The 9,158-nt window shown below is 38.6% G+C and overlaps 1 non-coding gene across 1 annotated transcript; it reads right to left on the minus strand.

Annotated features, from left to right (window-relative positions):
- Positions 1–7,144: 7,144 nt before the first annotated feature.
- On the minus strand, positions 7,145–7,251 carry LOC141709521 (small nucleolar RNA R71). The gene has a single exon (XR_012570092.1). It is a non-coding gene; the product is annotated as a small nucleolar RNA R71 (small nucleolar RNA).
- Positions 7,252–9,158: the final 1,907 nt, after the last annotated feature.

Genomic DNA, 9,158 nt, shown 5'->3' on the forward strand with positions numbered 1-9,158 from the left:
TAGAGAATGTCCTAACATGATTAGCGGGGTCTCCCGTGCCATCATAGGCTTTGATAGTGGGCATCTTGAATTTCCTTGAGATATGGTCATTCATTATCTCTTCTGTGAAGGGTGGAGTTGGATCATCAGGATCTCCAAGGGGAAGGAGATTGCTTGGATCAGTTCTTGGGACAGCAGCCCTTCTTCTTACTGGACCATCCAGGTCTATGATAGGAGGAGGATTTCTCCCCCTAGGAGGCATGTGGGGTCTGGTGGCTTGGTGAGCCTCCAAATCACGCCTCAGCCTTTGGATTTCAGCCTCATGAGCCCTGATCTTTTCCTGCACTTCTTGGGGATTCGCCCCTGGGGTGCTTTGGGGGCGTTGCCTTCCATCGGCCATTGGCTCTTTTCCAGGACGCCTCCTTCTCGGGGCCACTTCATCATTCGAAGATTCAGAGTCTCTCTCAGTGTATGGACCAGAAAATTCCCGATCCTCAGGGATATGATCCAAACCTCGTATATAGGGGGGTGACCGCCCTCGTGCTTCGCTTCGCCTAGCATATCCGCTTCCTCCAACCTCAGGGTGAAGGGGCATCCCATAAGGGGGGTTAGTAGTAACAATAGTTGAATATTCATACCCTACGGGTCGAGAATTCACAGGTATATGTATTTGTTGAACTTAAGGATTCGTACCTTGAATCGGGGGAGTTGTCCCTTGTAGCTGGGGTTGAGTTGCCCCTGTCTGGGCTTCCTCCTAAGTAGATGCATAAGTTGAATGGGGAGGAACCTCCACGGTTGATGAAATCACCTGGGTTGTCTCTAACGGTGTTCCTTCCTCTAGAGCTCCAATTGTTCTCCGTGTTCTCGCCATGGTTGTTGTTGTGATTCCCACAGACGGCGCCAAATGTTATGGATAAAAAACCAAAGTTATTACTTGCTGTATTTAATACTAAGATTCGGGAGCTCAAGGCCTTTAATGGCTGCTCTCGTGTTTCGTGACTCAATCTGCCTTTACGAGATGCCTACGTATCTCTGTGAATTAGAGAATCAAGCCAAAAAACGTAGTTCTGATTGGTGGGGGTGAGACCCCTTATATGGATGTTGGGAGTCCTTGAATTGGACTTGGTATAGGAGACTTGGTGGGCAAGTCTCATAATTAGAATGGACTTTGGAGTCCTAGGTAGTAGGAAACTGATTCCTTATCCTTTTAGGTCCCCTTGAGGCTAATCTCCAAGGATTTATATCCTTATCGGGACTCTTTTCAACATCTGATTTGTCCATTATTAATTAATTACGAATTTAATTAATAATCAGGGCTTTTGGGCCTTTTTTATTCCATCAGGCCGGATCTGGTCCATCAGGCTTAACCTTTCTGGTCTGAGTATCATATATCTTTTTATTGGGCCTAGCAGCCCACAGCTTGTACAATTAATGCAGTATTTAATTATACAAACATAATTTATTTATCCCTATCACCTATCATCAATTTTGTGCTTTGTTGCTTCGATTTTCAATTAGTATTTTAGGGTTCATGAACCGAAATTAGGCGTTTTGATTCGTGGGGTTATTGGTTGTAATTGATGCTTGTAATAGTTTCCTATGTTAGTTTAGAGTTGATTTGTGCTATTTATTTGATCAAACGATTGCTCTAGGTGTTAGTTCTTATTTTAGGGTTTATGTATATTTGAATTTGTTCGTTTTTGATTTTGTAAGAATCTGAGATTGTTTAGGTTATAGGGGTTTGATTGTAGAAGTAATAAGCTTTATTTTGGGATATTATTCGTAATTTTTCGTGTACGAAATCGTTACTTCGAGTTTTGGCTGGAAAATGGTATGGTTTGATCGGAGAAATTGTTCTCGGAGTTATTAGACGATGATGTTGGCATGATTGTATTTCTGGAGTGATTTGGAGTGAAAACCTGCAAAGAATCGATTCGAATGACCTCGTTTTCATGCCGAATCGAAATCACCGGAGTTGGGTTGGTGTTCGTCGGCGCTGCCGGGTTTCGACCGGAGAAGACGAAGTCATGGAGGAAGATAGCCGTTAAGTCATTGATTGAGTTGCTGTGTCGTCGAGGAATTGAAGCAAGATGAAATCAAGGCGGTATCAGAACGATTTGAACCCAAATCGAACTCGCCGGAAACCGGTATAATCACCCGAATCTGGGGAAGGTTCGACCGGGTCGGGTCGTTCTTCAGGACCCCTTTACCAGAAATTCTGACCCGATTTTGATCCTGAAATTCCCTAATCTGTTTTTCTATTTGTGTTTCTGAATTTTAATTATTTAATTATATTTTTATAAATTCAAAAATCAGTTTTAAATCTAATAAAAATTAGATTTAAGTTCTGAAAATTATTATTAATAATTCCTAAATTATGTTAATTCGAATTTAGTTACTTAATTAAATATTTAATAACTTATCTAATTATTTATCTATTTATTTATTTATTATTTAGTAATTAAGTAATTAATTAATAATTAAGGATTAAAATTAATCGAATAGTATTATTTAAAGATTCGATAATTAGTTAAATAAAACTAGTAACTCGTTTTCATACGAGTAATTGAACGATGAATTAGAGAATGATTATTCGAGCGATAGTTAATTTTTTGAAGAATATCAGAATAATTATTCGTAACGAATAATTAAATACTGATAATTGATTAAATCATCGTTGTAGTTCAATAATTATGCGAGAAATGCGAGTAACTCGTAGAAATACGAATAGTTGATCGTCGAGTTGGAATATGATTCGATTAATAACTTATTTATTCGATAATTATCGTAACAGCTAATTGTATCGATTATTTATTTGTAAATAATCGATCTAATCGAGTAAGTAATAATAAATTGTAAATATTTGCAATAAACTGTAATTAATCCTAATAATTAGGGATTAATTCTTTTAAATTATTAGATAATTATATATTAATTATTTATTAGTTATTAATTAGCTAAAAAATGATTAATTATTTCGATAATTAATCAAGTAATTTTCAATAAATCATAACATATTCATTTTAACTCCAAAAATTATGGAAAAATTATTTTTGACTTTAATTATTCTTAAATAATTATTTAAAAATTATTTTAGGGTTTAAAAATTAGTAATAATTATTTATATTGAATAATAAATTGAGTTATCATTGTTTAATTGATATTAATTAGACCGTTAGTCCGATTTGAGCGAAACGAAAGCCCTTTGACTCAGAATAATGAATTTTTTTCATTAAAAATAATATTAAGACCTAATATCTTCTAGAAATTAGTTGGCTTTGATATTTGTTTGATTATCAGTCGAAGTGCGTGCCGAGAAGAGTCCGAAAAATTCTGGAAAAATGGAAAATGAGTTAGATGGTGATTAGTGGAACGATTAGCGAGTCGATTTTGATTCTAAAAAAATTATTTTAACTATAAAAATGATTATGTGCTTATGTGCTTATGTGTATTATGTGGTTAATCGAGTCTTATCTGCTAATATATAATATACGAGTCAGTCATAAGCGTATGGGTAGATAATAGGAATGATGTGAAGTCGATTCAAGATACAATTGAAGTACGGACTAACTTAACCAGTCTATTTGTGCTAACAGAAGCTAAGCCCGCAAGGCAGGTTGAGTAGGTGATAGACGAAGGTGATTTAATTGCAGTGAGTCGCACAGAAGGCAAGTTTCTCCCCTATTCTATTTTCAGAATAGTGATATTTCTTCAGATTCTTATCACGCTTGCACTCTTTTGATTCTCTTGTTCATACTTTATTTCTATTCTTGATTAATCATTTTTATTTAACTTTATTATTCATATTCCAATTGCTACTCACAATTATTGATATATTCTGGTGACTAGAATATGTCAAAGCATACCGATTGTTCCGGTTGCTATTCCAGGGACTGGATAATGATACTTTGGGGATTAAGTTTACTTAATCCTAAGGACCGGGACATAACCGGATCCTTGAAATGGGTCGTAGTACCTGGGTGCCCGACAGAATCTGTGACGCCCTCAATCTCGGGGTTAAGAAATGAGGACTCACACACCTCCAATCTAATAATTAAATATGCATAAACCCCGATTAAACTACTAACAGGATCAACAGGATAAAGTTTGAGACAAGATTACAACTACCAAGCACAAAATATAACTTCCAAACCCAAAATATTATTAAATAAACAATATCGATTCCGGTTGGAAACCGATAGATAACCCATTGTATCTTTAAACGCTTCTTTCTAGGCGTGAGCTCACTCATAATTACCACTACCTGCTCTGGCAACCGGAAGCCCTCAATACGGTAGGGACCACCAGGTACGCCCTTACGAGCAGTGCGCCTAAGCCTGGCCATCTTCTTGCTTAACTGCCATGGTTAGATTAAAACAAAACAAATGAGTATAAAACTCAGCAAGTAACTATATAGCAGTTCTATAATATCAAATCACAATATGCTTTACCAAACTTAGGGCATTCTACATTATTTGATATAAGTGGCAGAGTTCCATCTTTTGGGTTAAGGAAAGGTTTTGAAGGATAATGTGGGGCTTTCAAGGAACAAGGCTCAAAGCAGGACGAAAGCTGACATTCATCACAAATCATTGAAGGATCAGAATAGATCTTTCAAAAGAGGAAAACAACAATATTTCAATATATGGAATCAATCATATGATCAACAAATTCAAGTATCAGGGTTCTCGAGCTGTAAGCTTCACAATAACATAATCAACTCTTTTCAAAGCAATATAAACCATTTTCATTTTCAAGAATCAATTTACTAAACAGAAAGTTTCAGTTCCTTTTTTAAATAGTCATTTAGAACCCTTGATTGGATCACTTTATCTTTCCATTTCACTATATACGGCTGATCAGCCCGTATCGACCTCCATTCCGGTCTTTAAGGTACCAATCAGTATAATTTCAAGCTTAAGTTGGACTAGCCCCGCTAGCCTCTTACCATGACTGGACTAGTCCCACTAGCCTCTTACGTCCCAATCCAATCCATTAGGAATTCATTTGGAAAACCTTGAGTTCGAAAAACAAATAGGTTTTCTGATAAGTGGCATTTTATACCACTTAGAACGTCTTAAAATGGCTTAAATTAGTGTCTTGAAATCAAGTATTTTGTGTATTTGATGCGTTTTTCTAGTGTTTATGCATTTCATGGTTTTAGTTGCATTTTAGGGGAGGAATCATCAAGAATAAGCCTTGGCATGTGTTCACCATTGCGAGAGGAAAGAAACGGGCAGATTACGGCGAAGAAATGGAGCGAAATCAGAATTTTTCCGGTAGAGGTCTGAGCGCCCGCTCAGCATTGCTGAGCGGCCGCGCAGCAAGCTGAGCGCCCGCTCAGCTATGCTGAGCGGCCGCGCAGGGTCGGGAAAAAAAACAGATTATTTTAGGACTTCTACTTCTGTTTGGTTTCTACTTCTATGTAATCTGGGTTTTATGGGACTATTATATAAGTAGATTTGAGACGTTTTCACAGGGGGGATTTTGAAGAAGATTGTGTTTTTATGCAAGGAGCGAAGGAGATAAGGAAGAAGACCGATTTAGCACACCGCAACGAAGAGGACGCATATATTTTTGTGATTCTTGTTTCGTTGTAGCGTTGGATGCTAGTTTTCTTGCTTTGAACTTATTTACTCTTGTGACGTACTCTGTTTTAATATAATTAGTTTAGTTATTATTTTCTTGTGTTTGTTTATCATGATTTCATATGAACCCATGATGATGATAAGTGCTATTATGGGCTAATCGTGATCATGGGGTTGCAACGGATTTATTATGGAATTCTTTAGTTAGTTGTTTAATACTTTAGTGTGTGATGATTGCATGATATCTAGTATTGGTTGTGCGTATTCGTCTTATGTGCGTCGCGAACATATAAGATAGGGTGTTAATCTCTTGTGAAGCGACGGTGAATCTTGAGATTTAGAACTTGCCATGCTAGCATAGGTTCATGTACGTTGTGCATGATTAGTGGGTAACTCTAACAGTTTTATTTGCCCTATGTAATCAAAAAGAATAACTTGTGCTTAAATCGTTGTGTTGTTAATTTCTGTAGACATATGGGAACTCAACATAATTGATGACTATTCAACTTCTATCTTAATTGTGGATGCTTGGTAGAATGGTAATAGTACAATGAAAGTTGGCTTTTATCAGTTTTGTGTTATTCGATTAATATCATCACTGTCACATGCTAAAGGTAATAATAATGGCTATAGAAGGAAGTAATAATGAAGTTGTGATCTCATGAGTGTTTTATTATTGATAAATTGAAGTATTAGTTAAGTGATTAATTAAGTAGTTAATTATAGTTAATATTTAATCAACAATTTTAAGTGTTAGTGTCTTAACATTGAGAAGTAATCATACATTGGTGAGTGAGTTTAATTAGACAATAATTTAGTCTGAGTCTCTGAGGGAACGAACTAGAAAGTATTCTATATTACTTGCGAACGCGTATACTTGCGTGAATATTAGCGCATGTTTTCGCCCTAACAAGTTTTTGGCACCGCTGCCGGGGACTCGGCGTATTTGTTTAGTTTATGTACTTACCATCATTGGTCATTAGGACTCAGTGATTAGGATGAGTAGTTACTTATTTTTTCCGGTTGTGTTTCAGGTACTTTAGCAAGCGTTTATGCAAACTCGTTCTCGTGCTCGCAAGAGGACTTTAGATACAGCTGAGGAGACAGACGAAGTTCTTGATATTCCGGAGAAGTTAGATTTTGAGGGTTCGGATTCAGGAACTGAGCAGAAAGAACCAGAAAACATGGGAGATCGTATTGTTCAAGCTGATCCAGCTCTTATGGATTTTTCTCGGCCTAAAATTGATGACATTCAGTCAAGCATCCTTCATCCGGCTATTCAAGCTAACACCTTTGAAATCAAGCCGGACACTATTCAGATGGTGCAGAATTATGTTTCTTTTGGAGGAGCGGCAACTGAAGACCCCAACATGCACATAAGGAATTTTGTCGAGATCTGCAGCACTTTTAAGTATAATGGCGTGACTGATGAGGCTATCAAGTTGAGGCTTTTCCCATTCTCACTGAGGGACAAGGCTAAAGACTGGTTACATTCTGAACCAGCTGGGTCCATCACTACGTGGCAAGATCTTGCACAAAAGTTTCTGGTGAAGTTTTATCCGATGGTAAAGACTGCTGCTATGAGGAGTGCTCTTACTCAGTTTGCGCAGCAACCTACAGAATCTATGTGCGAGGCTTGGGAACGCTACAAGGAAATGTTGAGAAAATGTCCACATCATGGAATGCCGGATTGGATGGTGATCACTGGTTTCTATAATGGTTTGGGGGCCCAATCTCGGCCCATGCTCGATGCAGCAGCTGGAGGCGCCTTATGGGCTAAAAGCTATACTGAGGCGTATAATCTTATAGAGACGATGGCTGCAAATGAGCATCAAAACCCAACTCAGAGGATGACGTCAGGCAAGGTAGCAGGTATTCTGGAAGTTGATGCAGCCACCGCTATTGCAGCCCAGCTCCAAACGCTATCAATGAAGGTTGATTCTTTGGCTACGTATGGAGTTAATCAAATAGCTATGGTTTGTGAGCTTTGTGCAGGTTCTCATGCTACGGATCAGTGTTCTCTTATCAACGAATCTGTTCAGTATGTGAATAATTAGCAGAGACAACAGCAGCCTGTGCCAGCGACCTATCATCCTAACAACAGAAATCATCCAAATTTCAGCTGGGGGAATAATCAGAATGCTATTCAGCCACCATATCAGCAAGGAGTGAGTAAACAGTTTAACCCACCTGGATTCCAGCAACCACAGCAGTATGCTACAAGGCAATCATATCCTCAACAGGGAAGTGAAGCTGCACCTACTAGTGCTGATTTTGAGGAACTTAAGCTGTTGTGCAAGAGTCAGGCGGTTTCTATCAAGACCTTGGAAAATCAAATCGGTCAATTAGCCAATGCAGTGCTCAATCGTCAACCTGGCACTCTTCCCAGTGACACGGAAGTACCAGGTAGGAAGGAAGCTAAAGAGCAAGTCAAGGCTATTACCTTAAGGTCTGGAAAAGTAGCTGATGCTGAAAAGGCAAAAGAAGTAGAAGCTGAAATTAGAGGTGAAGAATCTAAGCAAAAGGAGACAGCGGCGGAACCAAGGAAGACTACTGTTGAACACACTCTGCCTGAGGCTAATACAGGGGAGAAACAACTCTATCCTCCACCACCTTTTCCTAAGAGATTGCAGCAACAAAAGTTGGATAGACAGTTCGAAAAGTTTCTGGAGGTGTTCAAGAAACTTCACATCAATATACCTTTCGCTGAGGCTCTTGAACAAATGCCTAGTTATGCGAAGTTTATGAAGACTATTCTTTCAAGGAAGGTGAAACTGGATGACCTTGAAACTGTTGCTCTCACGGAAGAATGCAGCGCTGTTCTGCAACAAAAGTTACCACCGAAACTGAAAGATCCAGGAAGCTTCACCATTCCTTGCACCATTGGCAATCTGACTTTTGACAAGTGCCTTTGTGATTTGGGAGCAAGCATTAATCTGATGCCGTTGTCGATCTTTAAAAAGCAGGATCTGCCTGATCCAAAACCCACATACATGTCGCTACAATTGGCTGACCGTTCCATTACTTACCCAAGGGGCATAGTTGAGGATGTGCTCATCAAGGTGGATAAACTCTTCTTTCCAGCAGATTTTGTTATTCTGGATTTTGAGGAAGATAAGAAGATTCCCATAATCTTGGGAAGGCCTTTCTTGGCTACTGGCCGTACCTTGATAGATGTGCAAAAAGGTGAACTTACTATGCGGGTCCAAGATCAGGATGTGACCTTCAACGTATTCAAGGCAATGAAATTCCCTACAGAAGATGAGGAGTGCTTAAAAGTGGATGTGATTGATTCTGCGGTTACTTCGGAACTCGATCACATGCTAATGTCTGATGCATTGGAAAAGGCCTTAGTGGGGGATTTTGACAGTGATGATGAAGATAGCAACGAGCAATTACAATATCTGAACGGTTCTCCCTGGAAGCGAAAGCTGGACATACCATTTGAATCTCTTGGTACTTCTGGCCTTAAGAACGCTGAAGGGAAGCTCAAACCATCAATAAAGGAAGCACCTACCTTGGAGCTCAAGCCATTACCTGAGCACTTGAGGTATGCTTTTTTAGGTGATTCATCTACGTTACCTGTTATTA

Source organism: Apium graveolens, chromosome 2 (assembly GCF_009905375.1).
Source record: "Apium graveolens cultivar Ventura chromosome 2, ASM990537v1, whole genome shotgun sequence".
Lineage (NCBI taxonomy): Eukaryota > Viridiplantae > Streptophyta > Magnoliopsida > Apiales > Apiaceae > Apium > Apium graveolens.